The sequence below is a fragment of the Gavia stellata genome, chromosome 5 (genome assembly GCF_030936135.1).
Source record: "Gavia stellata isolate bGavSte3 chromosome 5, bGavSte3.hap2, whole genome shotgun sequence".
In the NCBI taxonomy this organism is placed as follows: domain Eukaryota; kingdom Metazoa; phylum Chordata; class Aves; order Gaviiformes; family Gaviidae; genus Gavia; species Gavia stellata.
In genome coordinates, this window is record NC_082598.1 from 30209869 (window position 1) to 30234120 (window position 24252).

Consider the following 24252-nt stretch of genomic DNA (forward strand, 5'->3'; position numbering starts at 1 on the left):
AGAGCAGGATGAATGTATTAAATTTACACACATGATAATAGGCACAAGGTTGTTAAATAGCTAACTTGAGGCCACACAGCAAATCTCTGAGAGAAGCAACAACGGAGTTCCACTAGGGCAATGCCTCATCTTAGAATTCCCCTTTTCCTCAGCAGATGTTGCTTTTTTCAGCAGAAGCTTAAGGCCTGTTTGTTGTTCCTTTGTTATGCTGAGGAAATCATTTAAATGAAGACAGAGAACTGCTAAGAATTCTGCTGGCACCTCTGCTCCTAACAGCACCTTGGAAGTATGGCACGCTTGTGCTTGGCTACGCTTTTTACTTCATGATGCTAGAATATAATAATTTCAGTCTATTGAGCCTGGTCCCACAGGCTTTATTTACAGGAAACATTCTGAAGTCAGCATTTTTTTTTATTTCAAGAGAAGTTCTATGATTATTAATAAAAATCTGGCATCAGCAGTAGCATCTAAAGATAAATTCTTACCCTGAGAATACTGTTAGGTAAGTGGCCTCAATCCAGCTCATTGCGGACAAGTGCCTGCTTTATAAAAACAATATCAAATTAGGCATTAGTTGGTATCCTGTTGACAGTTTCAGCAAAGAAACTCAAAATGGAGTTGTCACAGAGACAGAACTTTCTTTCCTCGGTAAGCTGGATTAGTTATATTAAATCATTGCAGACATTTGAAATACAGGATGGAGAAAGATTTTTGGACATTTATGGACTGAAGTCATCAAGGCTACTAAACTGCTTCACAAATCCACAAATCGCTACGTAAAAGAGCCTTCAAATAATGTAACACTGAGAAAAAAATAATCCTTGGTGTAATTCTATTAAGTTCACGGTCTTACATTATGTGTGAATTTGATCCCAAGTGTTTAATTTGCTTAAACTCTGAGGACTGGATTATACGTAATATCACAGAGTTTCTCAACATAACCAAGGGAAATGGGAGTTAAGCAGAGGTGTCATTTCAGGACTAGCCACCCCCAGCCTTAGTTCTGAAGCAATCAAGGCCCAACTGATCTCCAGTGCATTTCTAAGTAGCCTATAGAGACTGACGGTACTGCACTAGAGCAGTTTTTTAAACTCAGATTCCTTTTATTCCAGAAGCCTAACTGTGTACTCTTCACTGCAGGCCATTTATTCCAATTTACTGTAGAGAATCGTACTTGCTCTCAGTGAAAAGTTATGAAGCAAATGAATGGGTTTGAAAGGCAATTAAAAATTTAAACAAACAAAACATGGTAACTAATAGAGCCATTTACCTCACACATATTTTAATGTCAAGGACATTATTCCCGTAATAGGAACCCCAGAGAAATCGTACAAAGTAGGAAGACAAAAAAGTAAGAAAGAGGTAAGGTATTTTCATACTTTTGCTTTCTCACTGATGTCAATTACTTGACTTCAGGGTAAGGTTTCAGGTGGTTTCTGTTTGTTAAACTTTTTAACACAAAATTAAATTGCTATTAGTTAAGCATTTGTTGGTGGTTCAAGGAAATTACTACTGTTGAAAATAAGCCTATTTGGAAATATGCACATACATACATACACATAATTCTGTGAAGAATTCAGTGTTGTAATCCTTAACTTTAAAAAAAATACTTTAAGTGTGGACACATTTCATGTGTTATGTCTGAGGATTCATAATAAAAATAGGAAATAATATCCAAGTGTTTATGTACCAGTTTAACAGTAGTCTAACACTATTTTTTTTTTTTTTTTTGCTATTCAGTCACATATCAAACCAGGAAAGAGGAAAGAAACTTTCACACTTGAAATGGGCTGGTAACTGTTTTGGTTTTCTTCTGGTGTTGTAATTTTCAGGACTAGAAGATTTATTTCAGTAGCTTTTTGAAGATAAAAAAGTGCTAAGAAAAGCAACAAGTGCTAGTTACAGACATTATAGGAACTGTATAAATATAGAACAGTGAACAATTGTTTCCACTCTAAAGCATTGGTCTATCTCTTAATAACAAACAACTAACCCTGTGTTTCTTCTGAGTGTTAGACAAAGAGAAGGAAAACAAAGGACTATTTATAACCTGAGTGCTTATATAATTTCTGTTGAAAGGTCAAAAAATGCCGCCTGCATTTAATTTTAGATCAGTCTTGGTCTCATCTGGTTATACACTTGAACATTTTTATTTCACTACATAAAATAAGAACCTATTGTAAATATCCTCTTTGGCTAGCAGAGGCTTGGACTTTCATAACATTTTCCATCAGACGTTCTCAGAGTACTTTGCAAACATTCACTCAGACTTGTCAGATTATTGGGTGGTAAGTTAGTGTTAGCTCCTTTTACAAAGCAAGAAAACAGGCAGCAGAAATGTAGCAACTTGTCCAAAGTTACACAGGAAAGTTAGTAGCAAAGCTGGGACTAGGATGTCTGCTCACTCTGTGCTACAAAGAAGATACTGCATTTCTTCTCCAGAAATCTTGGAAAATTCCACAGAGGATTCATTTATGTTTTTCTTGTAATAAAATCTGGTCCAGAAATGGGTAATCATCAGTCAGTTTTGCTGAACAAGTGTTTGGAACAGAATCAAATTCAGGATACATTTCCAGGCAATTAAAAGGGCATTTTAATGGAAAAGGCATTTAAAATAATACTCAGGTTTTCTGGAAGGTGGGAGAATACATAATAAGAATTAAAAGAGAATTCAGATATCCAAAATACTTTCAGTGCTGACAACATATGTTTAGAAATTTACGAATTTTTTTTATGTTTTGTATCTTACATGAAATTATGTTCTACAAAAAATATCAATGTCTTTAACAGAATGGCAAATATGTAGACACAAGCATGAGGACTAAGGTTTTTCCATGAAGTTTGGCCCCCACTGCAGAACAGATTGGGAGCTTTAGTACAATGCCAAATGCCAACTTGCAGTCCACGGACTGAGGCTGTAGTGCATGGCTCATAGCAGGTCTGCAGAAGCTGCTTTATTTACACCCAAAATTCTAATGGTAAGAGTGAGTTGTAGTCCATGAAAGATTCATGGCAATCCACAGAAAGTGTGGGGAGTCTCCTGGGAGGGCCTTAGTCTACAAAAAAAACCAACGCCCAACTTTGGAATCACTATTCTTTTTTCAGACTGCCAGCTTCAAAGCAACCCCTACCCAACATTTTCAAATTATCTGAGAAGTTATTTCTCTTGATTTAAAATACAATAAAACTTTATCTTTAGAATCCTAACAAGTCATACTGTCACCTACCAAATATGAAGCACAGAAAATAAAGCTTTGCGTTAAATTCATCCCTGAATCTTGCCTATCTTTGCTAATGTAAACATTCTGCTAGTTGGCAGAGAGGGAATATCATCTCTTTCTTTTTCTTAGAAACTGCTATTTTACAGAAGAAAACAAAACACATTTACAGCATCTGACTTAATTTTTTTTTGCCAGACATCACATTTAAAAGCCTAAAGACAGCAGAATAAGATAGGTGCAAATACACTGATGTCAAATACACCAAAAGCTGACTGAGTAGATAAAAGGGGCTAATAGTTCTACAGTGATAACCATTAAACAGTCTATTCTATGAAGAGGCTGTTTAGGCCTTTACAGTCAGTTTGATGCTCGATAATGACCTAGAGGTATGATTACCTCATAATCTTACTCTTGCCTTTTTCCTTCTGCTTAATTGTGTTTCAAAAAAATTGTATTATGAGCTTTGAACAGTGACAGTAAAAGAACTTCTGTATATTGCTTCATCAGTTTACCTAATATATTAATCTTCCCTGATACTCACTACTCAACTGAAAATATTCCCACATTTCCACAAGGTAGAAGCTTAAATAATGGCCTCTTTATCAGGTACTTTATTCAGCAAGGAAGTTCATGAGCAAACTTTACTGGCATTTTTCTTAACTATACAAAATGTGCTTTCATTGGAAGGATACTATTTAAATTCTAATCATACATACTGGCTAGAAAGAGATAAGCAAAATTTTTAGCCATGAAAGTAATTTATCAAACCAGAAGAGACTCACTGAGCAAAAATAACAGAAAACTTAAGTTTCTAACAGAAATGTATTGCTATTTCTGCCTCTGGAAAGGAAATAACAATTCTGGCTTGCCCTCCTCTTCTTCTCCCACGATTTTATTTATTATTTTTCTTCTATTCTACAGGCTTTAATTTTAACTAATACACACTCTGAGGATAAAACACAAAGGATATTTTGACAGCAGACAGGCTGTAAGTGGCATTTAGTCTATTTTCAGCATGAATTTAAAATAGCCTTTTCATTTTATGTAAGTTGTGGCATAAATTAATCAAATTACTTTTTTATTACATTAGCATCTCAAAGTTTTAATCAAGGAAAAAAAAAAAAAAAAAAGCTGCTACATCGTAAGGTCCCAAACCTGCCAATTATTTAATGCAGATGCATACTGTCATCCATCTGCAAAGACTGATGATCACATCAAGATTTTACTTGCTTGGTTTTCCTTCATATCAGTATGGAGAAAGACAGTGAAATTGAAATGAAACATTACTGAAAATTGTGCATTGTGGTGAATCCAACATGATGTTTTTAAACAAATGTTTTTCAAAAGTCTTTCAGCTGAGAGAGGTATCAGACCACTGACTTCGACATTAAATTCATGCATCCCACAAAGAGAGACTTGGCTGATTAAAGCACCACTCTTCAAGATTTGAACAATTGAGTTCAGATCACCACAGACTCCTTAAAAAGCTCAACACTTAATCCACAAAATAACTAAGGCACCCAGCTGTCACTTAGCTGACTTCAAAATGCAGACCTTCAGATATTCTTCTCTGTGACTACCTAAAGTGGAAGTGCCTTAATGTACAGACCTAACAACATCTACTGGCATGGTTGACCAGGTGCCTGACAGTTTTTCCTGGGCATGTGTAGAAACTGCTATCCTCTCACACTGAAAAGAAGCCAAGGCTCTTCTTCACCATGAGGTAACCAGCGTGGAACAAAGGTAGCACGTTAAGTATCTGATTCTTAAGTGTGGTTCTTGTAAAAACTGTCCATAGCGCCCCCCCCCCCCCCCCTAAATATTTTCATGTTTACTAGTCAAGCTCCCATGATAACTCAAGTTCCTGCAAATTCTGCTCATGACCAGACCTGCATCTCTCCTGGTTAGTGATTTGTGATCCATCTCAAAATTAAGCCGAACTTAGATCCACCAGTAGTGTGGTCTTTCCCACAAGTCCCCAAGATACCCAGGCTTGTAGGTACACTCAGTGTCCAGTTGAGAAGTTTGCTCAGATAAAAGTTAGAGGCAGCCCATTCCCTCCAACAAAACATAGAAAGGGCAGGTCTGCCTGCAGTCTTGTGGGTAGTAACTCAACAATTACAGCACTTGCCCAGGAAACAGGAGAACTGTTCCTGCACGTAAAGAGGCTCAAACCCACATCTGACACTTGCTAGGACAAGTAATTTATTCTATAGGGAAGGTTTGGGAAGGGACAGACAGGGCAGGTGGCCTCTGCATTCGTCCTCTTGAAGTTGTGCCACTATCAGACAAGAAAGTAAGTTTCATGGAGCCAGAGAGAAAACAAAGAATGCAAAGGTTGTATGGGGAAGTCAGAAGAAAGCTTGCGCAGGGGAAGAAAAAGGACTAGGATTTTATCTGAATGATTAAAAGCTCATCTGGGATGTGTACTGATCACTGGTTTGCTGTGCTAACAGAGGTGCCAGATTACATTCTGTACTGGTAAAGAAGAAACTGTGCTTGATATATATCCCACTGGCACAGGCAGTAAAAATGTAAAGGTTGGATACCACTTCATCTTTTTGGCTACATTACAAGAAAGGACTGATCTGACTTATATGTCTAACTGTAGAAAATGCTTGTGGCAGAGAACTCCACTTGAAATAACCTGAAGCTTCGTGCCTCACAGATTCATATCCAGAGAGTAACTTAGCTAGAGCCCTGAGAAGGCATTTGAATCCTGATGTACTCGCAATAAACATACTAGCAGGGGATTACAACTGCAACAATGTTTTAAGCAAGTATCAAGAATTAGACAGAAGAGGTAACTAGAAGCTATGAGAAACAATTTCTAGTCCTATCCCTTCATTGCAACTATGTGATTGTTTGCTTCCCGCTGCATCAGATTGGTTTAGATCTGCTGAGGCTAATTTAAATGCAGGGTTCAGAAAACTCTGGGGGGGTAGCTGGCCAACCTGTTTTTTCCACACATTTACAGGTGCTGCTGTGCTGGTAGCAACTCAGTATGAGACAGGACATACAGTTTCTCACTGACACAGGAAGCTCTGAATTATCAGCAATATATCCACCTCCTTGTGAAGCAGGGACTTCCATTGAATTCAGAACTCCCCGGGAACCAAGATGTTAGGGTTCCTACCTATTAGCTTTGCTGGGCAAGATTCAAAGTCTGTGCTACAAATTATTAGTTCCCAGTTTATGCTAATCTGCTTGTACTCACCCTAAAAACCTCTTAGTATCTCCAGTTAGGCAGCACGTCTTAGCTGAGGTAGAACAACAGCTGTGTTTTGCATCCACGTTGTGTGCTAACTCGCAGGACGACAGGCCTGGTTCCACCGTGCCACGCTGTGAACTGCAGCCCAGGCGTGCTCTAGAGCGAGCTGCATGTGCTGTAACGTCAGCGAGGGTATTAGCGCAGGCTTGAGGCTTACTTCACTATCCTTACAGACAGATCCTAAGCCTCCTAAAGCAGGGCTCAGGCGGGAGTTTAGACAGAGATCAGCAGTATTTAGTTCCTCAGAACTGCTACACAGCTGCTACTTCACACCAAAGACGCTTTTGTTTCTTTAAGTTAAAGACCTCCGGGCCCCTAGAGTTCGGCCTGGACAGAGTTCAACAATTATGTCCCAACGAAGACAAGAGCTCCGTCATGACCCAGGCCGCGGGAACGCGACCCGGCCCTGACTGAGGGCCGCAGGGAGCACGACCGAGCAACGGGGCGCTTCTCACTGAGGCAGAGGGCCGTCCCCTCATCCCCGACCGCAGCGGCCGGGGGGGCACTGCCCGTCCCCCTGTTCCAGGGGCAGCCCCACGCCGCTTCCCCGCGGGGGAGCGCGGGAGGGGAGGCGCAGCACGGCGGCCTCTCCGCAGCAGTCTCTCGGAGCTCCGGTGCACGGGTCAACCGCCACAGGCCCCGCACACGCCCTCTACCGCCCCCGCCCCTCCCTCCTCGGGAGGGGTCACGTGCGCCAGCTGTACCAATAGACGACGACACCCTTCCCGCTGGCTTCCCCTGCCCCCGCCCCCTCCAACGGCGGCGGGCGCCGCGCGGGGTCTCGCGGGAGCGGCGGGATGGTATTTAAGGCCCCGGGAGGCGCCGCTCTCCCTCTTTTCCTGCCGCCCGTCGCTGTGGTAAGGCGGCTGTAGCAGCTCCCACAAGGAGCCCTGGGCTTTTAATGGATGGCGTGTGGGGTTGAGGGAGGGATGGGGTGGGACCTACTCGGGTCTTCCCTTCACATCTTGCCCTCTCGGAGCCTGGCGGTGGTCCGAGGAGTCAACACAGGGGGATAGAGCACCTTTCCCTCACAGAAACCCAGTGCGGAGCCGTTCCCTCCGCCCTGCATCCTGTCGTGAGGCACAAGCGGTCCCACTCCCTTCCTCCCCCCCCTCCCCGGCCCCCCTCGCTGCTTTGGGATGACTTCTCTCTCCTTCCGCAGTGTGTGGCGTGGGCCGCACGCACCCTCACGGCGGCCGCCCGGCGGGGAGGAAGGTGGCAGAAAGTGCCCCAAGGTACCGGCAAATGCCCCCGAAGGCTTTGTCCGCTGGCCTGCCGGGCTCGGCTGCTCCCGGCGTGGGCAGGAGGCAAAGCACAGTAGGCCTCACCAGTGGGAAGTGCGGGGGATCTGGAGTCCTGCCTTTGAACGCCTGTAGGTAAGGGGGCACACTGACTTCATCGCATGTCTCACAGCCTAGGGCTGGTTAATAAGGCTTTTGGCTTCAGAAACGGAGGGCTTTGAATCCTGAGACTGTACCACTTAGACAAACGTATACCTGAGGGTACTGGTCTGCATCACCGTGAGAGAAAGTACTTGTGTACATCTGTACCCTTCTGTTCTTTTCTAAATTACAGGTGTTGTGCTGCAAAGACCTTAAATCTGATTCAGTGTAGTGGTTTCTTTTTTTACAGGCTGCATCAAGAAAACTACAGTTATAACCTGCAGTGTTTAGGGTACTGAATGCTGGTAGGCACTTAAGTTCGAATGGACTTAACTTTTCAAACAAAGAAAAGTCACTGACTGCATAGGCTTTCAGCCCACTCTTCTAGTATGTTAATAAACTTTCCATTGTTTCTGATTATCAGTATATTTTAAAAGATGTTAAAAAGGTGTTCTTTGTGGTTTAAACGGGCTCATTAAAAAAATCTTTTAAACAGCTTGAACCATTTACTCCAAGTCTAGAGTAATATAAAATATAAAAATAACATTTTGCTCTAGGACTTGATTTGATAAGGAACTTTACTTAAATGACTGCAACTTTGTAGGATTATTATATAATATATAAATATATAATATGATTTAATACTTTTTGTCCTTTTTTGTGCTCTTTAGGGGTCCCACTTAGCAACTTAATGTTTGAAATATTCTGACATGGATTATCACACCTAAATTAGAAGCAATGCTGAGGACTTCTTAGGAACGAATAACACCTTCTGCTAGAAGGTAAGTGTGCTCTAGCATAATGACAACTGCAGATTGTTTTAAATCTTACTTTTTGATAATTCACAAATTTTAAGTAAATTGTAGTAAATGGTAAGTTCAGATCTTCTCAGTTAATAAGGAAAAAAATTGGTGCTATAACCGACGCCCCTTTTATGCTTTGCCCTCTTAAGTCTGGCAGTGTCTTAAGTGGCCAACACAGAGGGGTATAAAAGTTCTCTCTCAAACCCAGAGGTGAGGTTGAAACTCTTCTTTGGATCATGCTGAGAGGAACACATTCATGAAACTACTGAACTTCGGGAAGTTACCAAATCAACTCTATTGCATTCAAAATAGCTTTTTGAAGGTAGGTTTTGAACTGTCATCTGATTATCATGTTATCTGAGTCTTAATATCAGTTTCATGTAAATCTTATTTTCCAGGTTTCTCGAGTGTGTTGATGCTTCATGAAGCAATGTGAAATATATGGAGTGAAAAGAGTTCCTTGTAAATTGAGTGGTTTCCAGGTATGTAGTGTAAAAAGGATTAGCAGATATTAGTGGTTGGATTGTCTTCTCTATCTAAAGAAGTTTAAATTGTTCCCTACCTGAAAACTAAAAGGAAGAAAAAAAAGAAAACCATTAGTTTGGTCTAGTGGAAATCTGTGTGGAAATTGGTTAAATCTATATAAAGTTCTAACAAATCTAAATTGGAAAAAATCTGAGGAAAGCTTATAGTCACAATAGTTGTTGAAACAGTTTAATCTGGCTGGTCTTCTAGAATGGAATCCATACTAATGATATGGAAAAGGAAAATCCTGTCCTGTGCAAGTGAAGAAATTTGTATTGAGAAATGGCTCTGACTTAAGGGTTGGTGTCATGTAGCATGTTCATACAGCTCAACCTTAGGCCAGTTACCTCTCTTGTGTGTGCGACACTGACTGCAAATTAAATAAAACTTCTTTTACAGGGAGTGAACGAGCATGTGCAAGGGGTTGGAACTTACATTAAACATCTGCTTATGATTCGATGAGGGGCTGATTTATGAATTCGTACTAGATGACTCCAGTTGTCACCTGTAATGTATTTTCGTGAGAAATTGAGAGAAGCAACAGCTAAAACTACACATCTTCAATGATCATGTTTATACAGGAACCTCATCGTTTGAAACCAAGGTTTCTCAACAAAAGCTGCTGTAATTTATTTCTCTCTGTGGATTACTTGAAATAAAACATGAGAATGCTACCAGAAGTTTGTGTGTTCTGAAGTTTTCTCATCTAGGCACTTCCTGTATGAAGGCTTTGTTTCATGAATGTGAATACTTTTATATTGTCATGCAGAAACATTCTGTTGCCATGTGCAAATTTAATCTTTAATTTACAAATCAATTGAAAATGTCCCTCTTAATCTTTTATTTTGAATGTCTAGTCATGATTTTCTGAAGTTTTTTAGAATGCAGAAACACTTTAAGATCAACTAGCCAACTTCTAAGTTATTTCATTAGGCTGTATGTGTTATTTTCATGTTCTCCAACTAGTTAAAAGATTGTTTCAAATGTTAAAGAACAAGTACTATTACATCCTTAGCAAGAATCCCATTAGCTGCCTATTTCAAATAAACAAAAATGAAAATATTGCAATATTCTGTGTTAAAAAACAACCAGTGTGAAGATCTTGAAGAACAAGATCAATATTGTTGAGCAACTGAAAGCTTATATGTGCTTTTCAGTTGCTTATGTCTAAGTAAATGTTAAAAACTTATTCCTCAATAGTAGGTCTTAACATGAAGTGATTTACATGTGTCTTATTAATAGCCAATGCTTCCTTGGAATGCACAAACACAAATATAAAATACAGTTAGAAGTAACTCCCCACAGCCTACACAGGAAAGTGAGTTAGTGTGGGTTTAGGACCAAACTTTGTCTTAATGTATACTTGGTCAGATTTAACCTCCATCTACCCAGGAGGTGTTTCCAGTTGTTATCTTTGCTTAAAAATCTGCTAAATGGGGTGAGTAGTGATATATTATATTTGTAGCCTGCTTTTTGTAGGCTTACCTAAGTGTTTCTTTTCCTCTGGACTTGTGAAAGCTAAAACTAAATAGGTAGGGCATACAAAAGTACTTTCTCTATATTAAACCTGTCTGACAACTGTCTGGTTCCTGTTATGAGAAACAATCATTTTCCTACAAGCCTTCTCAGTTATTTTATAATCTCTGTCCTCTGCAGTCATGCTGAAGGATTAAGTTTTAGTCTATTCAGTCTTGCCTTTGTGACTGGTTTCATATCTGATCCATGCTGCCCTGTAGAGGTTTTCTTAATCTTGCTTCTAGGTTCAACACTAGTTGGTGGTACTCAGCATAGATAATTTCTAAATGCTGTCTCCTGTTTTCCTTAACTAGTAAGCTTGTTTCCATTTGCTAGCTTGGGCTGATGTTTTCAGTGAGCTTTCTTCCAGAACTTTCCAAAGGGGAGTAGAAGCTATCTTAGAATTAGGGTTGGAGGTTTCCTTCCCAGATTCATTAGTCGTGCAATAAATGGCATTAAATTCCATCTGTTTTTCTGTCCACAAGGATCTTGTAAGAATCAAGATCTTTTGGAGTCTGCAGTCATCGTTAGCTTTGAGTATTCTGCTTTTTTCACATCAATTGATGCTGAAAACAGACCTTTGAAATCTTTTCACTTATGAAAACAAGCTATTTGTTCCTCTCCTTTCTGAATTAATGGCCTAGGAGTACACTAAAGGTCCCTTCTATTTCATGGTAACTATCATGCCCTTAAAGGACCTATCTGAAGACTTTTCAAAAATAAAGTGTTCCTTTGAGTCATCCTTTGTGCATAGGTGCTGACTCCTTCAGAGACTTGTTCATTTAGTTTTTTGAGGCATCACTACTCTACAACTTCATGCTCTGCAGTTGGTGATAAAAAGTACTGTTAAATCCTAATGACTTGGTCCTGATTCACAAATTTGTTCTAAAATGTTTCAGGCAGGTCCTCATTCATTCACCCCTAGTTTTTAAAAGCCTTGGGAAAGTAGTCTCTGTCACAGACAAATCATTCATTTGGCCTTTGTGATGCAGCCTTCAAATTCTCAAAGGCTCCTTTCATACTTATTAATTTCTTGGGCTTTTGCAGACTGCCTGCTTCTGATCAATTTGAAGAGATTTTAATACTCTCTTATCATATTGGTCCTTAAGCATTTCTGCTGCTTCAGTATGGTGCAGATTTAAACTGGGTTATTAATTTTTACTTTTCTTTGTTTTGGCATGACTTGCAGTTATGGAAAGATACAAATTGACTCTGGAGCACATTCACAGTTTAAAAGTGCTATCATTTTTGTGTGTTTTGACTTGCCCATAACACTGATTAAAACTTGTCTTTTAAGCAACATTCTATCTGTTTAGCTTTACTGCACCCTTTTTAACTGGTACTTTCAAGTAGTTTCATTGCTTATTGCTTTCCTCCTTTTTTCCCTTTCTTAAAGGGAGAAATTTGCCTTAAATTTCAAGAAGTTCAATATAAAAATGCTTTTTTCCATTGCTGACAGCTGAAGTTTTGTTTCCTATCAGTCTTTCTGTTGCAGAAGTGTTTCACATTAGTGGCTTACACACTTATACTGTATGCTGGCAGTATGTTACATAAGTTTCCCAACAAAATTGTGGTGTTAGTCAAGTCCTAATTCGCTGTAGCTATTAATGAAATCGCTAAGTGATGATGGTGCATGTAAAGTCCATTCTGCTGTTCTGTCCTTCTGACACATCTGGTCAGAAGGGCTGATGAAGAGAGACGGTCTCCATTCTAAACATGATCTACTATTCTGGTTTCACACAGCATAAATGGATTCAGTTTACTGGTTTTAGTACATCCGGAGAGAGAGCAAGAATGAAAAAAGTAGACTTGAGACTCTACGGTGAATACTTAACGTTTCACCTACCTTGTTCTTCAGGTAACTAGGCAATCTTAAGGCACTATTCTTTAAAAATGCAAAGAGCTTTTTCAGTAGAACTGGTTTAATACAGAATCAAAGTAGAGTTTGTATTTTAAACTAAATACTAAATTTTGTATTTTAAACTAAAGAAGTATCAAATTATTTCATGTGTTTTTAAGGCTTACGACTTTTTACGTTTGACTGTATTTGATATCACTCAGTTGGGGCAATTACTCTATGCTGAAGGCTCATTTTGAAGAAACTGGTTGGAAAGATAAGTCACTTGAGAGTACTCTGTTCTATGACTTCTCATGAGTAGTTATAATAAGAAATCTCATGAATTAACTTTGACTTGTTTCTATTCTATCTTCAGGTTTTTTTGGAATATAAATATGTCAGTTAAGGCATCATTCACCTAATTAATTTTATGACATAACATGTTAAAGTAGTGAAGCAAAACAAAGGGATTAGTGTTAGTCTAGGAATACGAAGTAAGCCTAAATCTGATAACTTTATTGTTGTGAATTAGCTCATTCACCCTGACTACCACCCTGTGGGACTGTATACTTGCGGCTGTGCAGCTCACTAAGAGAGAGCTGGTTTGTATGAATGCTGTCCTCTAAATGAAGTTATAACATTGCAATTTTCCCTTTTATTACTCACTGGAAAAGTGAAGTCTGATGGACAAAAAATAGCCATGTTTGCCGGAGAATAGTCAAGGGCTAACTAGTTGGCTTACACCATCACAGGTTTTTATTAACTAGTTTTGTTACAGGCTGAATGACATTAAGCCAGATTCTGTCATTTTAGAAATTTTTATATGTAAGGTTTGCACAACAGGGATTATATGAGAGGTTGGGGGGAAATAAAGATGGAGGAAAGCTATAATATAGCTTTTAATCTGTACATTTCTGTTTATTCTGGCTATTGATTGCAAATTTAGGAATGCTGCTTTGGCTTTTCATTGACTAAATCTGCAAGAATGTTAAATTTGTTCAGCAAGACTGAAGACTGTCAGAAAGAAGGGGGAATATTTTCGTATCTATGTATTTATTCCCTGTTCTAGCAGACAGTGGAAAAGCATGATATTTCCTACTTCACTTCCTTTTAGTAAGTTGTTACAACTGTTGAGACTCAATGATCAAAAGAAATGCAGATAAAAAAGCTGAAGAATGAAAGGTACTTCAGGATTAACATGTGCTAAGCCCTGGACTGTTTTCTGTACACAGGGCTACAAGCAACAACATTGTTTTGTGTTCTATGCAAGGGTCTGGCAAGACACAAAAATGCTTATTCTTATTTTTATTACTATTTTATTATTATTGTAATCCATTTTTTTGGGTTGGGAACAGTTTTTGGGGGACCATCTTGAAAGTCTGGTACTCCCCAAGAGTTTTAGTTCTGAGAAGCTTGGCAATATCAGAATTTGTGTGACTACTTCTACTTAATAACACAGATTTGTGATCTCCAGGGTTTGTACTGCTTTGTTTTTAAGAATCTAAAGTTTGGATGCAGGTATTAATTAATGTTCAAGTTAGGTTTATGACTCTCTGTGGCCTTATGTTCATAAATCATACTTACTGATCTTCAGTGGGAAGCTTGGAGGCAATACTCAAGTAATAACGGCTACTTGTTGTCCTACCTATTTTTTTGAGTTGACAGTTAGTTGCCTGTACCTTCCTTATTTTTCCTCATGCTTTCCCATAATGTTACAGGTGTTCAAGATTCGTGAGTTCACGCAGAGCAAAATAGGAGTAGGGGGAGAATATAGACTGAATGCACTTGTACCTAAGAAACAATGAGTGTGCATCCCATGTGTTCTGGTTTGGATCAATGCAGGCAGACATTTCTTAAAAAACAGCAGTTTATAAGATGGAAAAATCCTCTTTTTATGGTCATTAGATATCATATCTATATAGAACATGTTTTCTTAAAACTTTCTACATTTGGTTTCAGATGCAACTCACATTGGATTTTTCCACACGTCAATACTTTTGCTTATCTAAATAAAGGTGAAAGCTGCATGACCTTCACTGACATTCATTGCTGCAAAGAGGGCCTTTTCTGTTCAGTGGACTTTGATGTAAAGATCAGAGATTTCCTCCCATGCTTTGATATTTAAGTTCTACAGCTTTGACTCAATGCATAAATACTGAACACTGTAATACTGAAAACATTCATACTCTTTCAGATTAAAAAAGTATAGAAACTGACAACAATGACTTGCCACCTTCAGATTGTATTGTATGTGTTTACTGTAAGACACAAAGTTAATTTAATTCACCACACATTCTAATAAATCTATTTTAACTTAAATATACTGTATTAAAATCATGAGCAGGAGTAATTGGAAATAGGCAGAGTCCTAAGAAGAGCAGTGTGCACAAAACCAGGGGATGAAAAAATGCTGGGAGTTTCTGCTTTTAGCACTGCCTGGGTTTGGAGGCAGTAGGTCATGCAAATCCCTAGTTTGTCTAATGTGGTAGCAGGTGAGGTCGTTTTATTTCCTTCTCAGTGGTATATTGCACACCAAAGCAGAGGTGGTATGTGGCCTATGATTCAGAGTGTTTTTCGAGTTTCTCTTGATAAGTGAAGGGATTAAGTGAAGGTAATTTGTATAAAGGAATTTGGCTTAGGTTTTATCAGTGCTCCTGCCATTGAGTCATGTTACAGATGATGTAGGAAAATGAAATCCCAGCTTCTGTTTGGCTATATCATGATGTGTGCCTCAAAAATAGAAAATCATCTCATGCAGTTTGGAAAGTGAAAGAATATAAATAGCAGCTCTATAGAAAAAATTCTCTGCAAGCTACTTGAAACGATTGCTAACTGTAATGTTCTCAGGATTCTAGTAATGGATCCTATCAGGTTCATCACTGCAATTTTTTTCCTCTGAAGTGTAAACATAAAATACATATGACATACTTTATTGGTAAAGTAACCAGAAGAGAATAAACCCAAGTAAAGCATACAGAAGGATGCAGTCTGTTTCCAGAAATAATGTATTCTCTCCCACATACCCAGACTCAAGCTACTGATTTCAGGTCTAGTATGGCACAAGCTTCTCAGAGTTGCTGGTATGCTGTGACATACCATGATTTTTTTTCCAGATACCAATGGGTTGTCTCAAAGCCTGTTTTAGACCTTGCTGCTGCTGTTTCAATTTGCAGATAGATTATGGCCTCTCTGTCCTCTGTTGTGTGGTATAAAAGGAAAAAAAAAAAGAAGGAAAAAGATAAAAAGAAATAAGTAGAAAATAGGGGGAAAAAAAAGAAAACAAAAATGTCTCTGCTGCTCTATATGAAATCTGGGATTTTCATTGAGACATACTCCTGCTATCAAGAAAAGCTGGAAAGAGAAAAAAGGTATAATGATAGAACTCATATACGTGCCATAAAAATGTTTTAACTCTGTGAGGTGTTTATGTAGTAACAGTAATGTGAAAATTATTAAAAAGCAACCCCAAGAACTATAAGATGACATTAAGTCCCTCCCAGATTCAAGCTATAGCTGCTTCTTGTACTGCGTTATGAGTATGTTTATTGGAACTGCATGTCAGCTGCACTCCTTTCAGTTGTCCACTACTCCTCATTCGTGTATTGTTGATGGCAGGGCATGAATCATTTTTGGCCTTAACGCAAGAAGATGCTGCCAGGTCAGTATTTTCGTACCATTTTGTTGTAGGGAGAGCACCCCAGACTTGGGTACCTTAACTGTAGGTCATTTCCTCTTCACAGTGTTGCAGATGTAGTAGCAATGCGGTCTGATTCCCACCTGTGTGGTGTAAAGGCTGAGAAGTCCCGTTGATCTGAGCTAGGTCCTATCTGCCCTCTTGGTCTAAGCTGGGAAATGATGGTTCCATCTGCTGTGACTCCTCTCCAGCATTGTTTTACCACATGTGTTAGTTAAAGGAAACTAATTATACAAATAAGTAACAGGGTGACTTTTTTTTACTGTTACTGGGGTGCTGTACCTCTGGTTTTTCTTCCAAACTTATGTTTTCTTGCTGTGTCTGTTTTGATTCACAGTAAGTATTTCATCTGTTGTCACCTGACTGGATACAAGACTTTGCGGTGTGTCAATTTACTGTGAGTCAAAGCAAAAGGAAGATCTCAAGGTACTTCTATAGGTTGGTCCTATTAAGCTCTACACAAAGTTCCTCAGATTGCCACGTTCTTCCCAGGCTCCTCAGGCTGCAATCTTCCTCTGCAGTAGCCATGATTTTCACTCCTCGTGGGATTTCCTCCCTTCAACCAATTTATGAACACTCAATAAATTTATTACAGTATTCCAGTTTTGTTGTTACCATTTCTCAGAAATGCTAAAAAAACCATTTTAAACTGACAGAATATGGAGAAGCAACTGCTTTTAATAAATGCTATGGGATATGGGTGCGTGATTTGAAAGAATTGCAAAATTATACAGGCTAAACAAAACACACACAAGATATGGAAAAATATTAGCTCTGCCTTGTAGCTATTTGTGTAACTCTGATTAATACTTACAATTTCAGACAGCATTAAGCTGATACTTAAAAATTACAAAATTTTTTATTTTTCTTTCTCGCATGCCTACAGGCAGCATATTTTAGAGGTGCGGAGGAAGAGGAAAAATTACTGCCCTTGTCATAATTCCATAATGAAGTTAGCACCACCTGGCTTATCCATTATATACTGTGTAGTCAACAATTTTTATAAACTGTTTCCTTGAACTATTTCATTACTTTCTTTGGAAATTTCTAGGAAAAAGAAAGTGTGCCAAGAATTCATCATAAATCATTGAGAACTTGAGTATCTGTATTTATGCCATTAGAGAGGGGCTGATGGTTTTCCTTTTTGACTAGAGTTATGACTATTAACTAAATGCAGCTTCAGCTATTGGATGAGTGCTCTTTCTCCATGTTTGGCTATGAAATAAAAATGTAAAGAAAAAACAGTGAATATATTATATACCCTCTTAAACATCCCATCTATCTAAAACTGCTTCACAATGCTATGAGTTACAGTGCTGCTGTCACTTCAGGAACTGTAAGCAGATATAGCATTTGTTATGTAGTTAGCAACAGCTCCCATGTAACCCTTGGACAGAACTTGATTTATGAGGAAGAAAATATAGATAGAGTACTACCATTTTGAATGGGGGTTTTTTTTGAAAATTTTTGCATTTTTTTATAAAGCGGAGATGTCATTTCATGTAAACTGTAGCGTGATAGAAGAACTGCTCTCTCAGCTCTCTCTGGCTTGAGACCTATCAATTAGAATTTGAAAAGGCTTCTCAAATCTAGGTAGCTTTAAAACTTCCAAAAATGAGGTATGCAAACTTCGTTGGAGATCACTAGGATCTGTAAATCAGTATGGTGGATGACAAGCATGCTAGCATGAATGTAGGGCAGGTCTTCAGACAGTTTCACTGGAGTTCAATGAAACTGTGCTTGTTTACTCCAGCAGAGAGTCAGGTTCCCCGCTCCTCTCTACAAACCTAGGTTATCTTTCTGAGGTTGCTATTCATAACCTAATGTCTAAAATGATTTGAGGTCCTGTCCTCAGTCTTGCCTCTTTGTTATCTCAGTAGCTCACCTCACTATTCCTGCTCTGTGCTATGCCACCAGGTGCCCTGGCACAGTCTGAAGGTTTGGGGTTATATAAAGTTGGGTTATTTATACCATTTCTCACTAATCCTCATGCTATTAACCTGAACTCATCTTTGACCTTGTTCAGCAGGGTGTCACAAGTTTCTAGCTTGACTCGTACAGTTTCTCATGTACTACTTTTGGTTTTCACTTCAAGAATAATAATCTTTATTCTTCCACATACGTGATCTGTCCTTCCACTGTGGCTTCTGCAGTTTAATTGTGAATTATTCCTGTTTCACCACTTTTTGTTTTTATTCAGAGTAATTGTATTATATTGAGTCTGCCTTAAGAAGGTTATTTAATATCTTCCCAAAATTTTGTGTATGTTTCTGTGGTGACAGAGAGACAAAGTACTTTGCAATTTGCAATCAGAATCTTTAAAGTAGTTATAGACTGTGATTTAAGTGCCTTTGTTTTTATTCTATTAGACTTTTACATAGTTTATATGTGTTTTTATTGCCTTGAGATTTGAGTACAAGTTGGACTGCTTGAGAGGGTCTTGCATAAAATTCAGTAGTGCAAAATACTGTTGCCATTTTCTTGTGGAAAAATAAATTAGAGGTGAATATTTCATGTATTGAAAAGGGGGTGGAGAGGAATTGGTTTTCCTTCCAAGTAAATTATTTTCAGTTGTCAGATTTCAAAGCTCCAAGTAAGAATATCATATGGATCATCTGTTTGCTTATATTCCCAGCTGCCTCTCAGATCCACTCTGGCAGTATTTCTCATGATAGATTCTATAAATTGCATGTTTTGAAGTAATTTTAAAAAAGGATTTTTAGGGTAGGGTTTTTGAGAAGTATTCAGAACTGGATTCTTTCCAGTCTTTCTGAGATTAGAGTTTTACTGTTGATGTCAATAGAGCAAAATTTGGCCGGTGCTGAATAGTTTGAAAATCCCACTGCTGGTTACTAAAAGCAAAATCATTGGTATTCCTTAATCTTTTCAGGTGTCAGGGTGTGTTTTGTTCAGCCAAGTAATTCGGATTGGCCACACTGAAACTGTTGATAATGTAATTCCATACTTATATCATGGAGCCAAGAGGAAAAATTAATTTATTATCCTGTAGGCATTGAATGAAATATAAACCACACAGATATAGTGGCAGACTTTCAAGAAGCCTTAGTTCGTGTCCTCTGCATCATCAAAAAGAGGCATTGCATGATACAAGCAGTCTTGCAAGTATGAACTATTTTAGTAGGCAGGAGCTTGATTTGAAGAAATTGTTTTTGTTACTCACGATGCAGTTCTTTTGAGAACCTAAGCTAGTCTGTGTAATATTTAACTCCCTGCTTGAACTTTGTTTCCTAAAATACAGCTCTAGAAATAGAGTCACTATTTACAGTTCATACTCATAGTCTGTAACATACTACAGGGCAAATCTGTAAATCAAAGCTATCATCGAGGTAAAGAACTTTAGGAAAAGATGAGTTTCATATGGAGAACAGTGTGGAAGACTTGATCTGGAATACAAGGTCAATCTCAGATTTTTGTGTGCATGCTTTAGTGTCATTGTGGTAGTACCAGAGGTGTAAAAGAAAATCCTATTTAAACAATATGTAGTTAATTGTAATTAAAAAGTAGATAGAACGTAGAGTTAAAATAATGAAACAAATCTGCTTACAAAATGATAGCTTGAGGGAGCGCCATGAGATGACTGAAAATGAGAAGGAAAATAGCCATCACATACAGGGATGTTGCAATTCCAATTTTACTTTGAAACTGGAAAGCTACTGCAGATTTGATTTAAATTAAAATTTTTGTCATGGACTGAAAAGAAGTCTAGATATGGTTGTGTGAATGCTTCTGAAGAATGAAAGCAGAAAGTGAAGATGCAGTGGTTTGTGTTTCACACATTGTTCAGAAACTCTGAGAGCTGGGTTTCATTGCTTTGGTTTGGGATAGTTCAATAATCACCGCAAACTGAATGCTACCTATTGTGGGAAGTCCGTTCCTTCAGTCCCCTAAAAACATTAGCTGGGGATAAAAAAATCAAAGCCCCATGCTAGAGAGATGTTAAATATTGTTTGTGACAACATAAGCTCAGTAGTCTGTTCCACCAACGAAGTATTGATGTATGATGAATTACAAAATCAAAGTCAACACTAGAATTAGTTGGTGATCAAAACTTACCCAGAGTTGATATAAAATTGTCAAGAACAGAACAAAATATAGAACAAAATGTAGACATTTTGTGAAACTCAGTATGTCTAGTCCACATCAAACCTAAACTAGTCTTTCTTCTTGTTCAATAGTTCACTTATCAAAACCAGAAGCATTTCATACACCTCTCACATTTCTGATCTATAATTTAGCAAGAGGTGGGATATTCAATACAAGTCAGTGGTTATTAATGTCTGCAGATGGATAGTTTAGGAGTCTGAAATATACTTTGTTCACAATTGTAATCTACTAAAAAGATGTCTAAAACACAAGCCGTATGATTAATTATATTACTTAACAACTCGGTAATGTTTTTCTAAAAGCTCACTTATCTTTTTAACCTTGGATAATTTTTCCCTCAATAGATTGTATGCAGGCAGCTTGTCCGGAAGAGGAATTGTTCATCTAGGTAATTGCTGCTAATTCAGCGAAAAAAACCAAGGGTAATACCGCCTTTGCTTGTTAGAAAAGCAGTGCTCAAATTTGGCAAGAACGTCTTTGAGTTTTCAAATGCAGTTGGTTTTACTGACTGCATGGTTTCGGTCCTCGTCTAACTAGAAACAGAACCAGCTGAGATCACAGACTGTGGCTCTTTGCTCCTTGTTCAACTATAGCTCTGCTGAAAGCAGTGCTGGGGGTTTACCACATTTGCTTGCTGCTTTTGATTCCGAGCTGTTTGGAGCAGATCTGCTTATGTAAACATGCATACAGAAACGACCTGCACCAGGGATGGGTGGTTACCCGAGATTAATCAGAACAAAGACAGAGGACTCATCAGGAACGTAGATCCCAGCAGGCCCAGCTTCTGTGGGGCATTATGTCTTCAGGAAAGAGTTAGGAAGTGAGGAGGAAGGTAATGGAAATGGATGAGGCCTCATTACAATTTGTATACCTGTGAAAATATGCTCTCAGACATTTGTAGGGCAAGAGAAAGATACGGTTCTCTCACTCAGAAGTCCATTTTCTGTTCTCTCCCTGGAGCTGCAAATCTACAAATGAGCCTAAAGGGATGTGATCAGTGCAGTGTAAAAAAGTACACTGTAATTTATATAGAATCAGTCCTTGTTGTGGTAGCAGAGAAGAACATGGTAAATAAGCCTACAGGGAACACCATAAAATTGCATTTAGACTTCTTGCAGTATGAAAAGTAACCTGCTTAGACCCAATTTTGTGGAGGAGTTTGTGCCATGGAGTCTGGATATATCCTAAGGGACCTGGTTCTCTATAGTGCTGGGCATCCAGCAGCAGTGCAGGACATGTAGCATTAATGATTTTATAACAATAATAATTTTGATCTTCTGCAACTGTTTTAAATAGCTGGAATTATGTGTAAAGCAACAGGAGCAAATATGTCTCCTTATAGTCATACTTCTATAAATAATGGATTTTACTGTATTAGAGAAAATTAGTTCCTTCTTGTGTTATCCATTACCTCATTGTACCCACTGTACAACAGCCAAACACCTTGGCTACCCAAGGACAAAAGTGGGTATTGTATCATCAACTAAGGGGAAAAAACCCAAATTACTCTAAATTATTATACTCTAAATTATTATAAACTTTCTTTTTGAAACCCAGGCTAATTTTTTCAGTTTTGAAAAACTGAAAATCTCAAACTTACGCAAAGCAAGGGGACAAGGGAAGAAAATTATCCAGAGGGTTGCACCAATATCTCCATGAGGCCATGTAGGATCCAAACCCACTGTAAAAAACAACTAAGACTTCATAATCAGTACTGAAATAATGTGGAGCTGGTAAGATGGGAGTGGAAAAAAGACTAGTGGCTTTCTCTGCCTTCATTTTGTAACTCAAAAAACCTGACAGCTGAGACATTTGCTAACTAGTTGCTAGTAATAACCATATCAATCTCATTTTAGAATTACTGCAGATTTACGGCGGAGCCTGGCGATTCTTACATTACGGAGACAGGCAGCCCATCCACTGTTTTGTACTCGTCTAATCTCTCAGCATACTTGGGGAAAAGCATACAGGTACGTTTTGTTCTCAGAATGATTTTTAAAGAGGTTTTGAAAACTTTAGGCTATAATCTTTCATTACTGGTATGCAAGACTGTACTGGCCTTACTCTCTTACTTACTCTTTTCTATGTATACAACATGTAGCAAGGAAATGGAAAGAACACCACTGAGCTTTCCTTCTTGTTCCAGCATGAGAACAGGGAACGTAATGCCACTGTACTGTAACACTTAAGATGATTTTCAGCTGATATTGAAACACTGAGAGACAAAAACAACTGAATGTAAGGTGTCAAAAAATCATATCTTCAAGGCTTTTTGTTACTAGAAAATAGGTTAATTCGTTCTATTTTTAAGGTTGCTTGTGACCTTTCCAGTAATGATATTATTGGCTTGGCGATATTCAAATTACAATTCTATTTAAAAAATAACACCTGGGTACATTTGCTGTTAGAATGCCTAGATGGAGGACAAAAATCTTACTGAATGCTTAATTGAATGAAAGACGTCTGGTCCACATTTGTGTTCCTGGTGATCAATTGTTCTGGCTTAGCAGCTCCACCAGCTGCATACAAATTCAGGGTATCACAGCCCCTTTTCAATAAGCATGACAATTCAGTTAAGCTGCCTAAACTTCTTGTACCTTTTCCACGTTCGTAATTTAAATTGGCAGTGCTTGTGAATGGTATCAGGTCAGTGCTAGAGAAAAGAACCATTCCTTTTGTTCCCAGAACTAGTACAGCATGAGCTTTCTCATCTGGCGGCACAGGATGACTGGGACGAAGAGGAGGGGAAAGTTCCCATCCTTGATCTAATGCAAGAGCCACAGAGAACAACTGATGTTATAACTCAGCACTAGACTTAACAGAGGAGTTGCTGCTGAATCCTATGGATACCAGTTCATGCTGGTAATATCTCAATTTTTTGCTGTGAGGACAGTGCAGAGTAAGAAAACCCCTTCTACCACAGACCAAAGATCAATACACAGTGTTCACCTTGCTTGATTATATGTCGGTAATTCTTGACCTTGTGCTCCCTAGAGGAGGCAGTAACACCACATGTACCTTGCTGTACTCATGTGCCTTTTTATGAACCAAGCAATCTAATTGATATATTTATTAAAAATATGGAAAGTAATATATCCCACAGTACATCTGGAGTACCTTATTCAACTGTTAAAGAGTAATTCCTTTATACTTGAATCATTTTCACCTTAATAATGTAATCAAGATCAGAGTGGCCAAACAAGTTATGTTCTGAAGTTCTTGCTATTAGAGCAACCAAATTCCATAAATCTATTATCAAGGTTTCTTTGTCTCACTTACCTAGAGACATTTCAGTCTTACAAATTATCACATTGCAAACCCTTGCTACCTTGCCATTCAACAAAATGCCTTATTCTGTGAGTGAAAAAAACGCCAAACCTATTTCTGCTTCTCATATGCCAACTAGAAAAGCTCTGTCCCAAAAGTGCCCCAAACAGTTAGGTGGCCCTAGTGCCCAGGAAGTGTGCGAAGTGCGTGTTTGGTGGCCGGCGTGATGGTTTCAGCACACTGGATGTGCTGTTCCATTGAGGCTCCTGAAAGCTTCTGGTTGTAGTGCTGAATACAGTGTACTTGGATAAAAATCACATTGAGCACCAGTTTGAAGAGGGAGTGGTTTTGGCAACTGCTGCTGAGATAATTAGTCTAATTCTAATTCTAAACGGTGGTTTGTCCCAGTAAGGAAACAGGCTTCCTGCACATCCTCATGTGAAAACAGCTCTTCATGCAGCTCCTCCTTAGCTGGCAAGTAACGCCCTGTGCCTCCCTCTTCCCCTTCCCAGAGCTATCTGTGGGGGTGTCTCCCCCAGTCATGGCCTTTTAACATGGTACTTCACCTTCATCATCATCTTCTCCAGCAAGGCTCCAGCAGAGAAGGGAAGG

General features: G+C 38.6%; 1 long non-coding RNA gene and 1 other non-coding gene across 2 annotated transcripts; both read left to right on the forward strand.

Moving 5' to 3' along the window:
- The first annotated feature begins 8533 nt into the window (after positions 1–8533).
- On the forward strand, positions 8534–9882 carry LOC132317121 (uncharacterized). Its single transcript, XR_009484012.1, has 3 exons — positions 8534–8999; positions 9076–9159; positions 9602–9882. It is a non-coding gene; the product is annotated as an uncharacterized LOC132317121 (long non-coding RNA).
- Positions 8814–8931, forward strand: LOC132317169 (small nucleolar RNA SNORA26). The gene has a single exon (XR_009484022.1). It is a non-coding gene; the product is annotated as a small nucleolar RNA SNORA26 (small nucleolar RNA).
- Positions 9883–24252: the final 14370 nt, after the last annotated feature.